Below are 23,436 nucleotides of genomic sequence, written 5' to 3' on the forward strand. Positions count from 1 at the left end.
TGCTAGCAGAGGTTTATTCAATTATGCATTCAGTTAATGGCAGAGGACAAAATCCTAAAATTTCTTATAGATTCCAATGGTTCCCTTAGTATATATATATATTTTAAAAAATAGTAAAAGTGTCACTGCAGATTTTACTCTGCTACTTGTGGCCGATTGTAGGGGGTGGTGCTCATCTCTGTTTCAAGGCCATTGAGCCAGCATTGTCCAAAGACATTTCTGTGGTCATATGGTCAGCATGATGTCACAGAACTCTGTTACTTTCTCACCAAAGTGGTACCTATTTATCTACTTGAACTGCTAAGTTGGCAGGAGCTGGGGTGAGGACAGGAGCTCATCTCATTGTGTTGCACTCAGGTCTTGAACCTGGGTTGCCGGCTTTCCAGCCGACAAGCCCAAAATCTTAACCACTGAGCCACCATGCTGCCACTTCCTTAATAAATGGAAATATTAAAAAAAATTACAGATTGAAAAAACTTATTGGGCACTTTATTGCTGCTGTGTGTGAAATACAGCTAGCATAACTGAAACCGTAGACAGTTTTATAGGCAGAAATAATAAAAACAAAAGTTACTCCTTCCTGCAAAGTTACCATCTAAATCAGGCATGTTAAACTGCCAGCCCACGAGCCGATGTGTCACGCCAAAACTGTGCCCACCCCATTGCCGGCAATGGAGAAAAAGTCACCATATGTTGCACGGCGTCATAAGTTTGACATGCCTGATCTAAATATAAGACACTGGACAAAATACAAAATACAAAATACAAAATACAAAATACAAAATACAAAATACAAAATACAAAATACAAAATACAAAATACAAAATACAAAATACAAAATACAAAATACAAAATACAAAATACAAAGAAAGAAGTAGTAACAATAGGCTTATTAACTAGTTCAAGGGGGTTAAAAAATTGTGGCAGATATTAGGATATACCAGGGGTAGGCAACCTCGGCTCTTTTATGACTCATGGACTTCAACTCCCAGAATTCCTGAGTCAGCATTTTTTCAGTGCCATTGTAACTTTGAATGGTCACTCAACAAGCTGTTGTAAGTCAAGAACTACCTGTATATTAGTAATAATATAAATGTACCATCCTAGTAAGTATATGAAAAGCCTATTCTCCCAAATCAGATGTATAGTGCTTCAATATCTAAGGAAGATCTTTCCATATAGTAAACAAACAAACTATTTAAAGTATACAATAGCCAAATAATTTTCAGATGCTCAGGTTTGGAATGTCCAGGCCTTGGACTACAATTCCAGGGAGTGAAGAGGATTCTCGTCAGATCAAAAAATCCGGAAGACATTGCATTGACTTAATCCAGCTTTGTTATTTTGGTGAATGAATATTTAAGCTTATAGAAATCACTCTAATCATGCTGCTCATTTCCAGCAGAAATTATTTTGGCAATTGCCAGGTGATCATGGTTTAGAAAATAATGAATATCATGTTCTCTAACCTTACATTGCTCTGGAAGATGTTGTTGGATGTCAACAGAATTATGTATCCAAGGCTATTTAGGTGTAGTTCTTATGAATCGGACCACACCTTAATCACACACAGTATCTAAAAACAGTAGGTGTATGATATTAAAAGTTGATTTTGCCTAGGAGATGACAATTTTTATTGTCATCAACCTGCCTTATAGGAACTGTACTAGAGGTACTAGCTTGTATATCAAACTGCTTCAGGTGTGTGAGAGAGAAGATGAGAGGGATATGCTATTTATTCTTTGCTTTGCCAGAAAGGCCTGCTCATCCATCAACAATGACTTTTCCCCTGACATTTTCCTGCTATTTTCAGCTGAAGAAGTTTTGGTATGATTTCCTGTAACAGCTGCTTACCCTCGGGGAAACTTAGTTACATGGGGCAAAGAGAAAAATCAATGACACTATACTGAAAAGAGTTGACCACACAGGTTTGGGTCACTATACAAATATTTGACTTCAGTATTCTTGATAAGAAATCAGAAGTCATTTCAGCCAACACCATCTTAAGTTCAATGGTTCTTCTTAATGTCAAGCAGAAACTTTCCCCAACAGTTAGTTTAGAATAAGGATAGGAACTTTGAGCTTCCAAATCCTGCCAAGCTACAATTTCCAAAATTTCTTATGATTCTTATATTGGGAGATGCAGTCCCAAAACACAGGTTCCTTTTCTTTAACTTAGAACATGAGGTAACGCCTTATTGCAGGGGTGTCAAACTCAATTTCATTGAGGGCCGCATCAGCATTGCGGTTGCCCTCAAGGGGCTGGGTGGGTGTGGCCTGAGTGGGCGTGGCCTACTGGGTGGGTGTGGTTAGAGTGCATATGGCCTACTGGGTGGGCATGGCCAGCTCTACATTGTTTGCATCAAGGGTGCCTATGGGGGCCTGGGCAGGAGTTGGACAGATCTGAGGGTCTCTGGCAGGAGGAGGGTCTCTGGGCCAGGGCCAAGGCAGTGGGGGCTGTTCCCTCACTGTTTCCAGGATGGCTTCGCGGGCCACATGAAACCACTTCGTGGGCCAGATCCGGCCCCCGGGCCTTGTGTTTGACATGTCTGCCTTATTGGTTGTCAGAGCACAGCACATAGGAGCCATATTCTGGTAAATTGTATGGTACTTTCTTCTAGTCTAAAGAAAGTACTTTTAGGATTGGGATCAAAGACCCCAAGAATTTTCCTTGTTGTTCTGTAACATGGTTTAGGACCAGTTTAAGATATTTGGATCCTTAAGGCAGGGGTGTCAAACTGCGGCCCACGGGCCAGATGCATGATACACAGGCCACGCCCATCACAGCTCCGCAAAGGCAAGAAATGTTGCAATATGTCACGATACATCACATCACGTGACGCGATCAAGTTTGAAACCCATTCCTTAAGGCAAAGAATGAGATGGTATTTGCTCTTATTTTGTAACTCAAACCCAGCCAGACTGAAAGCTGAAATCATTCTTCAGTGCTGGTGATCAATATTGCCCAATCATTTTTCTCAAATGTCACCCATCGTCTGTACAATTCAAGACCTTATTTTTTTTAGAAACTTGCATTGAGATGGATGTGGTAGGGTTCTCCTTCTAATCTCTTTGCTCAACTTGAAAATATTACAGCTTACATCAACCTGTTCGCTGCATAGTTTCAAATCTTCATGCATTTAGAGAAATTGTTGTCCATTTCTTTCTTGTTATTTCAGACCTTACATTGTAGTTGCTTGGGTGCCTTTTACACATTATATCCATGCAACAATTGCTACTTTAATCAGGGATGCATTGTGTGCATCTGAACATCTTAGTGGTCCATTTTTTTAAAAAAATGTGAATGAGATAAATTATGTGGAGAAAGTTTGTTTTATCCTTTCCTAGCAAAGAAATATTCCATGGGTCACTTGAAATAACAAATTATGGTGTTGAATGCCAGTGCATCTGAGATAAATGGCTTTCAAAGTGATACCTGAAAATAAGGTTTCTTTTCCTTTCTTTTAAAGAAAATAGTATGAATTTAGTTTAAGTTATTTTAAGAACTTGCCAAATTGACAGGAATAATTTGGAAGAAAAATCACTGTGTAAATGGGCTCTCCATTTCTATCAACTGAATTTGACCAGGCAAAAAAGACATTCCTTCAAAGGTTGAATGGTATTTAATATCAAAGTTGAAGTTTAGCATGAAATTATCACCCCATCCAGGTACAGCAGAGCCCTGATAACAAATGGCACATGACAATCTGCAAGCTATATATATATATATATATATATATATATATATATATATATATATATATATATATATTTAAATTAATATATATATATAAATTTATATATATATATATATAAATTTATATATATATATATATATATATATATATATATATATATATATATATATATGTGTGTGTGTGTGTGTGTGTGTGTGTGTGTGTGTTTTCGTAGATTCTCGCGGGTATCTGTATGTGTAGATCTAGAGTCTCGGGTTTCTTCCCGCGTTCCTTTCATCTTCAGAAAGTTGTGGCGACGTTTCGACGAAATCCCATCCGTCATCATCAGGCCAGAGTGTTCCTCCTGCTGCTTCCAGGAGCAATGCGTGGTCTGGCTGTTCCTTTCCTTCCAACTGCCGGTGGGGCTGTGTTCTGACTGGGAGGAGGCGTGGCTGCTTTCTGATTGGGGGTGTCCTCTGACTGGGTGGAGGCGTGGTTGTCTTCTGATTGAGTGGAGGCACCTCCACTCAATCAGAACACTCTGGCCTGATGATGACGGATGGGATTTCGTCGAAACGTCGCCACAACTTTCTGAAGATGAAAGGAACGCGGGAAGAAACCTGAGACTCTAGATCTACACATACAGACACCCGCGAGAATCTACGAAAACATATATATATATATATATATATATATATATATATATATATATATATATATATATATATATATATATATATATATATATATATAAATTTTCCATCTGGTAAAGGATAGTTACAATTTAACTCTGAAACATCTGAGAGTGAAGTCATTTATAATTTATATTCTCAGCTGTATTGGGTCTATTGAATTAAAAGGTTATTCCTGGTAGAGACACTTTTCTTGGGCCCAAGATAGGCTGGTACAACACAGTCCTGTCCATCCTCAGAATTGCTAATTTGAAAAATTTATTTATTTTGTTTTTTATTTTAATTCCATTTATATCCCGCCCTTCTCCGAAGACTCAGGGCGGCTTACAAGCTTAGCAGTTTGGTCTTTCCCAAGCCTTTACTACAAATTGTAATATTCTCCAGAAATGGGGTGAAAGAAACCCAAGATATAAAGAAATTCAAATGTCAGAGAAAACAAAACAAATGCAGATTTACTTTTTATTGATCTGACATTGGTTATGAGTTTCAACATCATTTTTGTGTGAAATTAAGTCTTTAATTATATATGGCCTGTTTATGCTTCTTTTATGTTTAGGGTGTGTGTGTTTCTCAATCTCTCAATTATTCAGACTTCATTATGATTATTAAGTCCTTTGTGGATGAGTACAGTAGATTTATTCTTTCAAAACTTTTTGTGTTCTAAATGAATTGTTAAGCATGCATAGATGTCTGACATCTATAGGCAACCTCAGGTAACTACAATGAAGAAATGGCCTCATATGTTTGGTTGGACATCTTGACACAAAGTCATCCCTTTTGTACTTTGTCCCACACCAGGCTTTATAATGTGACATCACCATGCACATCCTCCTGGATTCCTATACTGGGCTTATCTGAGTCTCAGTGGATTCAAATGAAAAGTATTCAAATAGATATACTAGTAATTTCCCAATGTGTTGGATTTCAACTCCCATAATTTCAACCAGTATAGAAGTTTAGGTTTAATGTACCTGGGGGTCACTAGGTTGGTGAATCTGGTCTAGTTCATATTCAATAGCACAATACATATTGTTATGAGCTAGATGGCACTTTAAATGGCTGGGTTACTTGTGAAATTATTCTTTTCCAATTGCTTCTACGTGGGCCATGAGGAGAATCTTTTCTACTTTCTAAAATACTCTCTCTCCATATTGGCCTCATCCCTCTTAGCTTTCCATAAGCCCCTAAAACAGGGGTCTTAATCTTGGCCCTTTTATGACTTGTGGACTTCAACTCCCAGAATCCCTCAGCCAGCGTCCCAATTATAACACTGTGGACAAATTCAGCTGAATATTGCATAAAAGATAAAGAATGAGCTTCTTTTGTTTTGTTTTCTGAGGATAAGCGCTCTAGATAATTTAAAATACAGATATGGACTTTTTACACAAATTATTACACTGTGGGATGATTTTGAAGCTGTTGTAAGGAATTCATTTTTAATACAACAATTGCTATGGTGTGACCTAATTAAAGGGCTGGCATAAGATTAACCATTAAAACCTTTTAAGAGTTAGTTGACCTGATGAAGATTCATCAGGTTCAAAAGCCACTGGCATACATAATGCTACATAATTTCAGGAAACATTCTAAACAAGATAAATGACTTGTTAATTAGTTAGGTGAAAGACAGTTGGATAATATAATTACTCAATTAAAGAGAACAACAGGATAATGAACTGAAGATTAAAAAAGAAAGAAATCAAACAGCATTTTTTAAAAAAAATATTTTGCAGTTCCAGCACTGGAATGTATAAATCTTGGTTTTGAAAATACCTAAGTACCTAAAAAAGTACCTAAGTTTAGCTGACAAAATAATTTAAAAAATGAATCCTTTTATGTAGGATTCTTTCCAATATGTTAAAAATGAACAATACTTTTGAAGGTCTGTGCTTTACTGAATATTTGCACATAGACTGATGCTTGAATATATTTTTAGTTATTCTGGTGTAGTGAAACAAGACTGGCCTAAATTGGTTTTTGACTGGGTGTACACCTTCATAAAGCACCAGCTTTGTTTTCTCTTTCTCTATATGTAAACTATAGATTTATACAACTATGGTGAGAACATGATAGAAGTATTGCAGGTGCTTCTTCTTAAACAATCAAGAGAGTGGTGTCAATTATATTCTATTTCAAGAGTCCCTTCCAGAGACAGCATCTTTTATCACTAATCCTAGGCTGATAAATCATATCTTTTGTTCACTGAGAACTTCTGCATATTTGAAGTAGTGGAAAATGGCATGTCTATCCATCCCTGAAAGAATACATGAAAATAATTTATGTAGCAAACCACCCCATTCCAATGCTGGGATATTCAGATAAATTTTGATTGATTATATGCCATCGTCATTTTTTTTACTCCCTCTTACACATAGTTAGATTTTCTCCATGATCATTGGTCCCTCACCTGTTCTTTCAAATCTCCCAATGGTGCACTCATTACATTACATTGTCACTGTAATTGAGTCCATCCCCGTTGCTGGACATTCTCTTCTTCTCTTTTCTTTCTCTCTGTGTCTCCCAGTGTTACAGCCTTTTAAACCTAGATCTTTTCATAATATGTCAGAAGCAGGATAATTTAAGCCTAGTCATTTGTGACTCTGCAAACAAGTATGTTAAAATGTTTCCACAGAATAAATTTCGGCTCTTGAAACTTACATTTTAATTAATAGAACATTCCCTTCATAGAATGAGCCATGTTAAAAAAATGTAAGATAACTCTTAGAAGCACAATACACTAATCAAGCAACAATCAAAGATAAGGGTCTTCAAACTTGGCCCTTTTATGACTTGTGGACTTCAACTTCCAGAATTCCTCAGCCAGGCACACTGGCTGATCAAAGACATGGAGAGTTAAACCCTACCCACCGAATTATATATATAAAAACAATAACAACAACAACTTTATTGCATCAACCTAACACACAACAATATTCACCCATCATACAACGTTCAAGCAGCATCTAGATAAACTAGACCCATCTCTTCATGAACCTAATAACCAAAACCCAATTACAATTCAAATATCATAGGAAGAAAACACCCACACAATGAGCTACCCCATTACAGAACTGTTAGCACCACCAATTACACTGGAAGCTACCAGTACAAAGGTAAAAGAGAATTGCCATCTTATCAGCCCAATAAATAATCTACCAACCGAAAGGCATCAATCACTTGCAGAATAGCATCCACCCATAGGATCGCCCTATCCAAGCACACATCAAGCAAGTAAGCAACTAAGCAAGCAGAAAGATATATAAAATCCCCGTCAACCAACAAACACCTCTCCAAAATTGTGCTGATAAGATTATGCAATATCTGCTATCACAACTAAGCTCAGAGAGTTCCAGCAACATATAAACTCTAAGCCACACACATATTCACCAAATGTGGTCACTACCATCACAAATTTCAATGCATTTTAAAACAGCTTGGTAATAGTAAGGAAAGAGAAAAGTCTCTGTTGAAGCCCACCAAATTGAGGGCTACATAGAGGATTGAGTTTGGCATCATATTGGTTCAAAGGACATTGACTTTGTATGAATTCTCAGCCTGGGAGGTGTTTTTTTCTTTTACAATATTTATTATATTCAGCCCCTACATTACTTGGGTTTTACACTCTTTCAGTATGACAGTTCTCTACGTAATTAGATTATGAATAAAAAGGCAGAATAGAACTAAGAGAATAAATAGATGAATGGTTATATATACATTTTATTTGATTTATATGTCAGAGACCTCTGCCGAACAGAAAAAAGACTGATATTTCTGAAAATGTTCAGAATACAGACCAGGGGGCTTGAATCAATGCAAAAATATGTGAGCAAGGCACACAGAATAGATTCCGTGATGAATGTCTGAAAGTTACCTCAGGATTTCCTAGAGCTGTCTTAAATTATGAGAAGTCCACAACTCCAACAAATGCTCCTTGAATAGACTGCATTTAATTTACAATTTAATCTTCAATAAACTCAAGTATATACCTTGCAAAATATATGCTGTGGCTCCCCTCACAAACAGAATGGTGCCATTGTTTAATTTCTTCACAATAATATATTTTTTGCTTTAAAAGATAGCTTGAAATAGATGGGACAATCTGTTTATGGTTTGTATCGCTTTTGCATCTATTTGTTCATCAATGTTATAGCCTGGTTACTGCATAAATCTTTTTTTTTAAAAAAAGAAATCTATATAAATTCACATAAAAAATAATGCTGCCAATAGAGTTTTTCTCCTTTATGCATTTTAACAAAAAATCTATTACAGACTATGTATGTTTCAGCCTTCCAAGGTACACCAGACAGAAAACAAGACCAGATTCTGTTAATTCATCATGATTATACTTTATTGTAAGGCTACATTAACAGAATCTTGCAAGTCTAGAAGTGTAAATCTCTCACCATCTCTTTGACAGCCTGATAGGTTTTGGAGTTTCCTTTCTGAGTTTCATTCTCTGCTCGTTATGCAGCTGTGGGCTATACTTGCTCTTAATTCATCGTTCCCTAAGGCATATCAAGGTCATTCCCACATGTCATTGGATCATGTTAAAGCAATTTCTATACTGTGAAGACCCCCTTGTAATGCAGAATATGAAAACTGATTTAAAACTGTATTCTAATTTTCCCTTAGCATAGAAAATGCAAATGAAGTCAGTTCTGATTCTTCAGACATTGTATAACTGTCTTGATTATATGTGCAATCACATACGCTTCAAAAACCTATAAAGTGCCAACACTGAATTGAGTGGATTGACTTTTTGTTTTAAAAACGAAGACCTGAGAGATACCAAAATTACGATCCAGGGTCCATCACCTCCCTTCTGTTCCTTGCCTTGGAATATCCTGGAAAGATATTCCACAAAGTAAGTGGTAGATGGGAATCTACTGTCACAATTTATCTTGTTCCTCCAATAAATATTTCTGATGATCTAAAGAGTAATGGATAAGAACTTGGGTAGATTGTGCTTCTCTACAGATCCCCTGTCTGACTTTCTGCTGATGAAAGAAGGACTCATGTCTTCTTCATTGTATAGGTGCTTTCTGCCTCATGACAAAAATACAGCTGGTCCAGATAGACTCACCTGGGAAATGGATACCAAATGAGATGTCCAAGATTAACCAAACAAAATTTGAAAGGGACCAAAAGGGGGAAAGAACTAGGCTAGTTGATGGGGTTGGCCGGTGCTTAAAATCTCTGCCAGTGCTTAAATGAAAATAAAATGCTTGCTTAGTATATTATTAAGAAATGTTCAGAAGAGAACAATATAAAAAGAGTCTTATTGAAGTATTAACTAGCCAAGCTTAATGAAAAGAGCTGCAGAGAATATGTGATTGCTATCAACAGTGTAGATCTGCTGAGAAAGACCTCTATTGACACATACAGCTCAAATGTCAAGCTGATTGCTACACTTTTCATATCAATTTACATAAATTATCCACAACGCAGAGAGATTTTATTTCTAAAAATTATGTTTGTCAGTGTTCATAATCTAATTAAGGGAGAATATAGTCATAGTTGCAGTTGATTACATCTTTCTCAAATGTACTTTATCCACTCTGCATGATAGCCATGAATATGAATTCCAGTTATTTCTACCTTGAAGGGGGGCAACATTCCTATATAGAGCATTCAAGGGATATAATCAAAGCTCAGAGAATGAAAACTTCCTAATTATATCATAACAGCATAATATAGTTCCTTACCCCTCCTCCATTTTCTAGAGTCTTTGGTGTTCATTAATTAAATTATTAAGCTATAACAGTGGTTACTGATGAAAATTATAACCCACATAATCAAAAGCTAAAGTTCTTATTTGCTGATTAACCTTAATTAGCAGTAAAAGAATGACTAAGGTAGAGTACAATCATAACTCTCTGAGATGAATTGAGGACCTGTGTGGAATACACTGGATCACCCCTAAAGTAGAGAGAAGTCTCTTCATGAGAGAAAGGGGTCTGTCCCTATTAAAAAATGTAAAGGTTCCCCCACACATGTGTGCTAGTCGTTTCCGACTCTAGGGGCCGGTGCTCATCTCTGTTTCAAAGCCGAAGAGCCAGCGCTTGTTCGAGGACGTCTCCGTGGTCATGTGGCTAGCATGACTAGATGCCAAAGGCTCACGGAACATTGTTATCTTCCCACTGTAGTGGTCCCTATTTTTCTACTTGCATTTTTACGTGCTTTCGAACTGCTAGGTTGGCAGAAGCTGGGACGAGTAACAGGCGCTCACTCTGTTATGCGGCACTCGGGATTCAACCCGCCAAACTGCCGACCTTCTTGATCAACAAGCTCAGCGTCCTAACCCACTGAGCCACCGCGTCCCTCTGTCCCTATTACAGCAACAGAAATACCACTATTGTTGCTACTCTGTAGTATGCGATGAATAGTTGGGATGTGTCTTGGATGAATATACTATGTTTCCCTAAAACCTATCCACAAAGGGGCAGAGGGAACTATCTCAACAGTTGCCCTCCCTCCTTCTGCCATGATGGTATAAACCCAGCTAGATTTAGGAGATGAAGACTTCTCCTCAGATCTTCTGTCTGCCATCATCATAGCAAACTCTGATCAACTGCAAGCACATCCTGCTAGTGAGTCATCCCAGTTGAATTCAATCAATTTCTAAGTAATCATGTTTAGGGCTGAATTTAGTGCTATAACTTTCCATATTTAATAAGCCCGAAGGCTTTCAATGTCAAGATGAGATTTTGAAGGGAAAAGTCTATTTGGCAATTGTTGGCTGTCTTCTCCCTTGGAAGATGAAAGATAAACAGGATTACTTTTGAATCATTAGATGACAGACTGTCATTATCTGAACACAAAAGACATGTACAAAATAGTTGCTCTCATCCTTTCAAATCTCAGAATGATCTAGCATAATCATTAAGATGGTCTAGCAGAATAACTGTGGACTTACTGTTACAGTAAACAACTATTCACCTTAACTACTTTTTTATTCTCTAGCAAAATTCTTTAGTTCTATTTCTCTCTCTCTCTCTCTCTCTCTCTCTCTCTCTCTCTCTCTCTCTCTCTCTCTCTCTCTGTGTGTGTGTGTGTGTGTAGCAGCAGCAGAATATAAAACTAACTGTAGAGTATCATAATTCCCTATAAGAGCTCAGATCCCTGTTCTGAGAATTGGATGCCCTGTCCATCAGTGCTGAAAGTTTACTTTGTCTCTAATAAGACACACATTCACATACACAAGCACACACATCTGTTGTTCTGTCCTCACTTCACATTACTCTGTGTGCAGTTTGACATGTAGCTAAACCCTTCTATCCTCCAATATAACAGACCCTGTGGGTAGATTTGGAATTTTTATTAAGAGAACAGGATGGTGAAACTGGGAAAAGTAGAAATACATGCAATAAGAACCCAAATACAAAATTAAGTTGCTGGTGAACATAACAATTAACAAATAAAGATGAATCTAAATCTCACCAGCGATGATGCTCTCTCTCTCTCTCTCTCTCTCTCTCTCTCTCTCTCTCTCTCTCTCTCTCTCTTTGTGTGTATGTATAGTGTATGTGTGTGTGTGTGTTTGTGTGTGTGTGTGTGTGTGTGTGTGTGTGTATGTCTGTTGCTCTCTAGCCCCATCTAGTGGTGTGTGTGTGGGAAATATCAATCTGTGTTGTTTGGAAGGTGACCCATCCCGTTTTAAGAGTCATCTACCTATGAACCCTCACTCTCAGAACAAGTACATCCTGGGAATGGAAGCCAGACTCCATTTTCCTAAGCATTTATAAGGAAGCAGAAATTATATGCTAGGGCACACTTGTGCAGTTGTTTTTTTTTTATGAAGAGCTGAAGATGCAAGAGTTGAAATAACTGGGTTTGTTTAGATAATCTTGGACTTAGTTCTAACCTGGAACAAAAAGGAATGGAACATCTTGCAAAGAACTTTATATTATAGTAGTTTCAATTTTTGGTAAAGATCAACTTCCTCCCAACATACATTCATTTAGATACATATTTGAGCTTTTGGCCTCTCCATGGTAAGATCTTCCAAGAGACATCCATGGAGTTTCTTTCTGCGCTGCTCAAAGCAAAGAGGCAATGACTATTGAGGAAGTGTAGAGTTGAGAAGAACAGAACTTCAACCACACTTAATATTAAGCAAAGCTGCTCTTTGCTTAATATTAACTGTAATGGCAAGAATGCATAGTATGCTCAGAGGGGCAAAACATATCTTACATACATTTCTGCTGGAACTTCAAAACAGGCCTAGAAGATTGGCAATCATTTATGTATTTCAATGTGCAAGCAAGGCTCTTTAGCAAAAAGTTTCTTCAGTTACTCGAGTTCCCCCCCACTGATTTATTCACATCATGTCATTTATCACTGGATAGCTCTGTACCAGCAAAAGCTTATTCTTTTCAGGGAGGCTATCCAGGAAAACCATCTTTCCTGAGGAGGAGACATATTATGACCCTTGAAGATATGACTCAAATAGGTCTTGCCTGGTGACAAAAGGGTAACAGGGCACTACATAGGAGTCATCTCTGCAAAGGTAGTTCCAAGAATGAGTCAAAATAACAGTAGCCCTCTTCTTGACCATCACTAAGATGGCCAAATTTAAAAGAAGACATCTCCCACATCTTTTGTACAATTTTAACAAATGCAGACTGATCTTTTCTTGTATTTGCCACCTCAGGCATTGAGAAATTCTTCAGCAGGAGAGAGGACCAAATATTTTTTATTTTCACGCACCAAAGTGGGCAAAATACAGTGCTATTTACATGAGTAGAGAAGAGAGGGATACAATCTTCAGCTTAAGAGACGTTTTACACCTTTCTTCTTTTAATTGCCTGCTGAAAACTGGTATCTGGAATATCTGAATTCCAATTTTGTTGGTCTAAATGGACTGAGAATTGTGCATAAAAGTATGAAATCTTGCTGTTGTTTGCCTGTGAGAGAGTTTTTGTAATTCATTAGGCCATTTTTAACTGCATTTGTAAATAAACCATTATTAGATCAATTCATGTCAAGTAACTTAAGCATTAAGCTAAAAAAGAAAAATACCCTATGCTTAATTTGTTTTTATTAAAACACGGAGGGGAAAATTAAGAATAGCAAAAGAAATTATAGTTGCCAATTCATTAGAAACCTTTATTTATTTATGAAATTTCTGCACCACTCATCTCACCTAGGTGACTCTGGATAGTTTACAAATAAATGTATAATGTGTTTTCCATTGTTGAAGTTCTCTAAACTTGGTTTTCAGGTTGTAGACATTTCATTGTATGAGGTTTGGAACAGTGGAGTTTGTTTTTTGACAGCAGTTAAAAAACCATGGTATCGACCATGGTATCCTGCTGCGGCGTCTCAGGGGATTGGGAGTGGGAGGCACGGTTCTTCAGTGGTTCTCCTCCTATCTCCTGGGACGCTCGCAGTCGGTGTTGGCAGGGGGGCAGAGGTCGACCGCGAGGCCTCTCGTTTGTGGAGTCCCTCAGGGGTCGGTCCTCTCGCCTCTCCTGTTCAACATCTACATGAAACCGCTGGGTGAGATCATTCGTGGTTTTGGAGTTGGGTATCATCAGTATGCTGATGATACCCAACTTTTCATTTTGACCCCAAACCACCCCAGTGATGCCCTCGACATGATGTCCCGGTGCCTGGAGGCGGTCCGGGTCTGGATGGGGAAGAACAGGCTTCGACTCAACCCTGACAAGACTGAGTGGCTGTGCATACCGGCATCTCGGGATATTCAGGATATTCCACCACTCACTATGGGGGGTGAGTTATTACCTCCTGTAGATAGGGCTCGCAACTTGGGAGTCCTCCTAGATTCACAGCTCTCCCTAGAAGACCATATAGTAGCTGTGACTAGGGGGGCCTTCGCCCAGGTTCGCCTGGTGCGCCAGTTGCGGCTCTATCTAGACTGGGATGCCTTACGTACGGTCACTCATGCGCTCGTGACCTCTCGTCTTGATTACTGCAACGCTCTCTACATGGGGCTACCCTTGAAGACCAATCGGAGGCTCCAACTGGTACAGAATGCGGCCGCGAGAGTTGTATTGGGAGTTTCCCGATACTCCCATGTCACACCTTTGCTCCGCGAGCTGCATTGGCTACCAGTTGTCTTCCGGGTGAGGTTCAAGGTGTTAGTAATGTTCTACAAAGCCCTTCATGGCATGGGTCCGGAATACCTTGGGGAGCACCTGCAGCCGGCGTCGACTTCCCTCCACCCAGTACGCTCCCACAGAGAGGGCCTCCTCAGGGTGCCACCGGTCAAAGAATGCCGACTGGTGGCCCCCAGGGGGAGGGTGTTCTCTGTGGGTGCACTGGATTTATGGAACCATCTTCCGGTCGAGCTCCGGATGGCGCCCGATCTCCGCTCCTTCCGGTGCGATCTTAAAACCCATCTCTTTAAACAAGCCGGCCTGGCCTGATGGGACGGGGCGGGATTTTTATAAATGAACTTCAATTTTTAATCTGTATTAATTTATTATGGGCATTGTTTAATCACGTTTTAACAGTTTTTAATTTTTGTATTTAGTTTTTATGTATTGCCCTGTTCACCGCCCTGAGTCCTCCGGGAGAAGGGCGGTATATAAATTAAATTAATAAATAATAAATAAATAAATATATCCTCCTATCTTGCCTATTTTGTGTGTGCTAGAATAGGATGTTTATGTGGCTGGATGTTGTTCTACAAGTGATTGATGTTTGGTTGTTGATAGATTATTTATTTGGCTGATAAGGTAGTGGTTCTGTTTTATCTTTGTGTTGGTTGCTTTTTATATGATCAGTGGTATTGATAGTTGATAGTTGTGTGATAGAGTACTTGTTGTGTGATGGACCGGAAATGTTTTCCAGTCACATTTTGAATTCTTTTGGTTTTGATCATTAAGTTGATAAAGAGATAGCTCTAGTTTACCTAGCTGTTGATGGACTATTTTATGATGAGTTACTGCTATTGTCTGTTGAATTAATGCATTGATGTTGGGTTGGCTATGCATTTTGATAATCTATAAATAGGGTTTAACCATACAAGTATGTTGATCGCTACTTGGTTATAATGCATGATTCAAAAATTGTCATCATTTTTTGATATAGTCTATTCCATCCTATTTTCCTGGGTCCCAAGATCACCACAGATGGGGAGGAAAGCCATGGCAAATCTAGACAGCACACTAAAAAGCAGAGACATCACCCTGCCAACAAAAGTGCATATAGTCAAGGCTATGGTCTTCCCAGTTTCAATGTATGGCTGTGAAAGTTGGACCATAAGAAAGGCTGAGCACCAAAGAATTGAGGCCTTTGAACTGTGGTGCTGGAGAAGACTCCTATGAGTCCCTTGGACTGCAAGGCGAGCAAACCGGTCAGTCCTAGAGGAGATCAACCCTGACTGCTCTTTAGAAGGCTAAATCCTGAAGTTGAAACTCAAATACTTTGGCCACCTAATGAGAAGGAAGGACTCACTGGAGAAGAACCTAATGCTGGGAAAAGTTGAGGGCAATAGAAGAAGGGGACGACAGAGAATGAGGTGGCTGGATGGAGTCACTGAAGCAGTAGGCATGAGGTTAAATGGACTCCAGAAGATGGTAGAGGACAGGAAGGCCTGGAGGAACATTGTCCATGGGGTCGCGATGGGTCGGACACGACTTTGCAACTAACAACAACAACAATTCCATCCTTTCCAGTTTCTGGTCTGAAATTTTATTTATTTATTTGATTTCAATAGTTGCCAATCTCAAAAAGGGACCCTCTTATCAAGATTATCTCTGATGGAGAGATTAGTTAAATTGTGGCACATCTTTTGATGGCCATTTGGTATTGATTTATATGTTCTGCTAAATTTCTGCCTGGCCTATGTCTTGTTTGCAATATTTGCATCAGTAGAAAGGATTGTAGAGTTTTATAGCAGCTTCAAGAAAGGTTTATACATCCAACAGTTTTACAAAAGGGAAAAAAATCTGGTTTTCTTAAAATTACACTGGTTTTAATGGACAGCAGTTCAGAAAATAACAAGAAGCTAACAAAACATACAAAGAATGGCTGTGGGACTTGGGTTTGGCTAGTCTAAAGAAAAGAAGAAATAGGGGAGACATAATAGCAGTGTTCTAGTATCTGAGGGGCTGCCACAAGGCAGAAGGGGTCAGGTTGTTCACCAGAGCATCAGAGGGATGGACAAGAAACAATGGTTGGAAACTGATCAAGGAGAGAAGCAACCTGGATTTAAGGAGAAACTTCCTGACAGTGAGGACAATCAACCCCCAGAAATCATGGGTGCCCCATCACTGGAGATCTTTAAGAAGAGACTAGAAAATCACCTGTCTGAGATGGTTTAGGTTCTCCTGCTTTAAGCAGTGGGGTGGACTAGAAGACCTCCAGCTCTGTTCTATTCTAAGAATTCCCTAAATTTTCAAATACAGGATCAGGATGCATTCATTTGAAACTTAATATATTCATTTTCTCTTTTCTCTACCTTTTCTCTAATATTAAAGAAGGAAGGAATTTATTTTTGCACCTGCTTACAATTTATTTTTTACTTTTCTTTTCTTTGACCTTTTCTCCTCTCTTTAAGAAAAAAAGGGAAAGAAACACAGACACATACACACAAAAACTGCTATAATGAAAGGAAATAGTGGAGACTAAGTTGACTTGTTTTTAGATCCAGGTGTAACCTTCTTTTTTGTGTGTGTATTCCAACTCAGTAGGCAAACTAACATTAAAAACCAGCTGCATATAATTAAACAAAGTGAACATCTAAAACACATTTAAATCATCAGAAAGTATTATAAATTCTATTCTTGTATATAGGTTAGAAAAAAGATCTTACTTGGCAAAGCAATTAACAATATGAATCTGTCTCACCACAAACGCATACTAAAATGTTTTATTAAAGAAGAGATTGTTCAAGAAGTGGCCTGCTTTCAGATCATCTCTTTTCAAACCCAGTAAACCTATTTGGCAGGCAGTGCTCAACTTAACAACAGTTCCTTTAGTGACTATTTGAAGTTACAACAACACTGAAAAAAGGGACTTATGACAGTTTTTCACACTTACGAACATTGCTGCATCCCCATGGTCTCATAATTAAAATTCAGATGCTTGGCAACTGACTTATATTTATGACACTTGCAGTGTCCCGGGGTCATGTGATCACCTTTAGCAACCTTATGACAAGTAATGTCAATGGAGAAGCCAGATTTACTTTACAATTGCATTACTAACTGTTGTTCTGTACCAGCCTGCTACCGGCCCTGCAGAAAAGGCAACCCCTTTACAAACGGCAAGAGGCTGGAATTACGTCTGCCAAATTTATTACTACAAAAACAAACAAGACATGAACCAAGATACAGGAGCTTTGAAACACTATCCGAGCGGTTGCTTTCAGCAAACCAGCCCTCCTCACACATTGCCCTTATAAAGAGTTCAGGGCGTGGCTTCTCTCTGCCTCCTTCCGAGAAGCCCCATTGCCTTCCTCTGTTTACTCCTACTTGACTGCCTCCTGCGTCGGGCGTCCTTGAACAGGGCCAGCTGTGGGTCATCTTCATCCACACTGTCAGGCTCACACAGCTGGGTCTCCATGGTGACCAAGTGGGAGGGGCCTGCCTGAGGGCTATTATCAGCAAGATCTTCAACCCCCTCAGCAAGGTCTTCAACACCCCCCTCCTCCTCTGAGTCATCCAACCCAACTACCGAACCCACAGGCTGACCCTGAATCACAACAACTGTTGCTAATCGTTAACAACTGTAAGGATCCACTGAACAACTGCAGCAAAAAAGATAGTAAAATGGGGCAAGACTCACTTAAAAACTGTCTTGCTTAGCAACCGAAATTTTGGGCTCAACTCAGTAATGAAACAAAATGTCAGTGATTAAAGAAGAGTGCTAGTATACACTCAAGAGTGTGCCTTTGCATCCATGGGAATCTAGTGAATAAAAACTCACCTTTCTAAATTATCATGTAGAGAAAAGGCTTCTTTCTGATGTTCTCCCTACATCCCAGGTTGTTGCTGTTTTTCCGGCGAGACCGCAGGTAGCTCTTTTATAGGAACTTACTGAATACTTGTAGACTTTTCTGTGTTGTGAAAGTCTGTGATGTGCTATAAACAGCTTGCTGTTTGTCAACATCAGAGGCATGGTAAACTGACTGTGGTAATGTTAATGCCAGGAGTGATGGGCTGTCCAGGCCTTATGGATTTTCCTTAGTGGATAGAAGGAGTTCCTGTGCTGTAGAGGGAGTGGAAACATCTGCAACCACTTACAGAACTCCAGTATAATTTATTCTGGAATATAGTACCTTGCAACATTTTCAGTGTAGCTGCAAAACAAGAGGGCAGACTTTGGGTAAAAATGATAGAATTGGGCATGAGTTGGATTTTTGAGTTTTGATTTCACTCTGTATTATATGTTATTGATGCCTGAAGCTGCTCCTTCTTCTTTTTTCTTTCTTGGTGGATAGTAATATCTGGATTGTTTTTAGAGAAAGTGAGCTTCCTTAGACTTATGAGATCTGGGATACAAAAATCTGGTCAACCATTCAATGACAGCAATGAATTAGAGTTTTCTGTGTCTCTTCTCAACACTTTTAATAGTTGTCTAAAAGGGGACGTGATGGCTCAGTGGTTAAAGATGCTGAGCTTGTCAGCTGCAAAGCTGACAGCCCAGATTTGAGACCTGAGCAATGGGGTGAGCTCCTGTTATTGCCTCAGCTCATGTCCACCTAGAAATCTGAAAAGCATGCAAATGCGAGTACGTTAATAAGTACCACTTTAGTGGGAAGGTAATGGTGTCCCGTATGCCATTAGCGTATAGCCATGCTGGCCACATGACGGTGGAAAATGCCTTTGGACAATGCTAGCTCCCTTGGTCAAGAATCTGAGATAAGCACTGTTCCCATAGAGTCAGACACAAGTGGACAAGGAAACCTTTACCTTTTCTAATAGTAGTCTAGATTTATGCAGCTCAAACGTCAAAGTTTTCTTTTTCCTGAAAACGGCCTGTATATTTAAGTTCTTTTGAAGGGCTGGCTTATGTGAATCTCTCCAATTCTGGAACTGATGGAAAAGTCTGTCACCCTAATTTTCACTGAACCAATATGACTCGGTAATAGGCTTGTGGGTGGCCTTGTGCTATGGTACAATTTAAGAGCAGCAATTCATGAGTTTCTGTGGTTCATTTTTCCTTCCAGCCGAGGCGAAGCAAATACACTGGATTGAGTTGCAATTGCTTTATTAAGAAGATGCACTTCAGGCAAATACAAAGGTAGGTAGAAGGCCAGCTGAGCCCCCCCCCCCCCACGCACTACAAGAGATATACAGGGAAGCAATATCCAATAACTAAGTACAGTCTGGGCGGCACAGTCAAGTCCAAAGTCTAGCCTTAGGAGAGAAGAGAAGGGACTAAAACTTAAGCAGTCATTGCAAGAGGTTCTGGAAAATGGGACAAGACAATGGCATTGAAGCAAAAGTGATCTTCACAGTCCAGCATTTCAACATCAGCAAATTTGGGTTGCAAAGCTGAGAGTCAAAGAGCAGACTAGGAAGCAAGGATGTATCAGTGCAGATCTAATTTGAGAATATTTCCAATGGAGAGCCAATCTGTGGCAGCTGCTCCTAAACAATCCTAGCTAAGAGCATGGTTCAGTTAGGGATCTGTCATCCGTGCATCTCAAGGAGGTGAGCAGATTTTTCTCTGAAGTTGCTAATGCAGAGCTTAACAACAACAACAACAACAACAATAATGTTGGAAGGTACCTTGGAGGTCATCTAGACCAACCCTCTGCTCAGGCAGGAAACCCTACACCATTTCAGACAAATGGCTGTCCAGTCTCTTCTTAAAAATTTCCAGTGTTGTAGCATTCACAGATTCTGGAGGTAGGATGTTCCACTGGTTAATTGTTCTAACTGTCAGGAAATTTCTCCTTAGTTCTAGGTTGCTTCTCTCTTTGATGAGTTTCTATCCATTGTTTCTTGTCCTGCCTTCAGGTGCTTTGACTCCCTCTTCTTTGTGGCAACCCCTGAGATATTGGAACACTGCTATCATGTCACCCCTCATCCTTCTCTTCATTAGACTAGACATACCCAATTCCAACAACCATTCCTTATATTTTTCAGCCTCCAGTCCCCTAATCATCTTTGTTGCTCTTCTCTGTACTCTTTCTAGAGTCTCAACATCTTTTTTACATCATGGTGACCAAACCTGGATGCAATATTCCAAGTGTGGCCTTACCAAGGCATTGTAAAATGGTATTAACGCTTCATGTGATCTTGATTCTATCCCTCTGTTAATGCAGCATAGCATAGAGTTGGCTTTTTTGGCAGCTGCAGCACATTGCTGGCTCATATTTAAATGATTGTCCACTAGGACTCCAAGATCCCTCTCATAGTTGCTACTATTGAGCAAGGTACCACCTATACTATACTTGTGTATTTGGTTTTTCTTGCCTAAATGTAGAACCTTACTTTGTTCACCATTGAATTTCATTGAGTTTCTCAGCCTCAGCTTTCCCCATGGCTAGCTGTGGCATCTTGGAAACTCCACACATTTTAAAGTTGCTGAGGTGGAGAAACATTGTGCAAATGTATCTTGCAACCAGGGACCCTACTAGGATTTGGCTTGTTACCTTTTAAGTTCACCTTTACCTGATCATGCTGATTAAGCTGTTTGGTTGCCTTGTGGCTCCTGAGCCTGGCAACTCAATGGATCAGGCCCTCAGCTCCGATTCCAAAGAGTTAAAGCAGACTATAACACACACTGTATCAGAAGCTAGTGAGAAAAAAGGCCACCAATTACCCCCAGACATTTGCTGAGTTCTCTTTGTCACAATTATAAGACATGAAGAAAACTCCTTAAAAGTCCATTCATACATTCTTGCATAAACATAGAAGAATTCTTTTGTTGTAATTTACAATCCATATCCAAGAAAGAATGAAGGCATTGTTTTTTAAATATACGTTTTAGAGATGTTGAAATTGATGAATTGCTCCATTTTGCCTACAGCCATCAAATTCTTTCCTCTCCATGAAAAGTTTTTTCTGAGTAATGAACCAAATAAAATTTCTCACTCATCACCATTAGCCAGATTCAATAGAAATTGTCAAAAAAACATTTTGTCATGCTGGCATATTCAGCTATCTCAACATACTGTATTTCCCTATCATTTTGCTGTTAAAGATGAATGCTAAATAATAATCTGATTATGGTATATCTGTATTGCTTGACTTTGTGCAGACTCTTGGCATTTAGCCAGCAATATAAATTCTGATCACAAATATGGCTATATAGACAATGTCACTTCTTTTCAACACAATTTCAAAGTGCCTTTATACATTTTTGACAGTTTCTTCCGTGTCAAATATCACTGGCACATCATTTTATAAAAATTCTATTTGAAATTTACATTCTGTTATAATGACAATCATTTCAACTGCATATTTTCACACTGTTCCACCTGTGTATGATAACCAAAATTTTGCCCACTTTATTATACATTCTTTTGTTTGTTCCTCTCTATATCAAATTTCAATAAAATGGGTATATATTTTGCAGGGGTCTTTGGTGCTTTCTGAGCTTGGCTGTTTTCTTGCAGATGTTTCATAACCAAACCAGGTAACGTTATCAGTGCATCTGCAAGCAAACAACCAAGCTCCGAGAGCACCAAGGGCCCTGCATTTCAACCCTGAGCTACAAGTATCCTCCTCTCTCATTATACATTTTAGCAATTACATTTTCATCATCTGTATACAATTTTATTTCAAAATCAGTTTTATTGCTTTCAGTACTATAAACTCTTTTGTTTCCTTTAAAACTTTCTGAAAATGGTAAATAAAAAAACAACACATTAACAAATATATCTTTCCATCATCAATTCTTCTCTTCATTTTATTTTATATTTCTCCTAACAAAATTCTAGTTTTTGACAATAAGTTAGCCATTTGTGTTAGCTTAAATTTCTCATCTATAAAATGCTACTTGTTTTGGGAACTACAAAGATGTGTTTTGGGCACAACCTGTGCTTGTATCTGTTCCATATTCTCAATATGGCAAATCTAGCATAGTGATTTTTAAAATCTACATTAACTTCCTCATACCACAAATATACATACCATCCAAATCTCAGGTCATGTCCTTCTAATTCCAAAAGCCAGTGCTTTTTTTTGGTCACAGAACACATCGGAACAGAGTTCCAGAATCTTTTTTCAATGGATTTTCCAAGTTTTAAAAGTAACTTTTGAAAATTTGATGTTTGGTCCATGTAGACTTGGATCGCCCTGTCGAGCATAGCAGGTCGGTGGCAAAATCATTAAAATGGTGCATGCAGGCTGCTTGTGTGTTGAGTCCAATGCATGCATACTTCGTCTGCACTGGTTGTGATGGCACTGCTCAGCCTGTGACACCGCTCATCTTGTGATTGGTCATGTGATCGTGGGCTGAGTGCTTACTGCAGGCAGCAACCATTATGTTTCATTACCCCACTGACATATGTGTGTGGGGGGGGGTGTACAGTGATTGACCATGTGTGAAAGGTAAATAATTTCTTTACTTTAAAAATTTGTTGATGAATTGAAAATCTTTTTTTAATTTTTAGTGTAAAAAAATTTAAAAAACAACTAATTACTTCTCAACCACCAGTCTTGCTAAGAACTCTCTCTGTCTGTGTGTGTGTATGTATGTGTGTGTGTGTGTGTCTATCTACAATATCTATCTATCTATCTATCTATCTATCTATCTATCTATCTATCTATCTATCTATCTATCTATCTATCTATCTATACAGGGCTTTTTTTCTCATAGAACGCTCAGAACGGAGTTCCGGCACCTTTTTTGGATGGTACCTTGTAGGGTAGGCAAGGTGGTTTGTATGACATGTGTGAGTTCCGCCACCTTTTTCTTTTATAAAAAAAGCACTGTATATATATATCGGCCAAAAGCCTTCTATTTCTCACCAGCACCCAAAAACCAAACACCAAGCTACAAATCTACTGTCAATTAATTATTACAGATTATAGAAATCTAGTTACAAAGCAACTTTATAGAAAGAGGTAAATCTTTAATTGTACTTGTGGCTGCTGTAAAGAAGATTGGAAATCTCTTCTTTATATCCCTTTTCTTTC

Source organism: Vipera ursinii (assembly GCF_947247035.1).
Source record: "Vipera ursinii genome assembly, chromosome: 3".
In the NCBI taxonomy this organism is placed as follows: Eukaryota; Metazoa; Chordata; class Lepidosauria; order Squamata; family Viperidae; genus Vipera; species Vipera ursinii.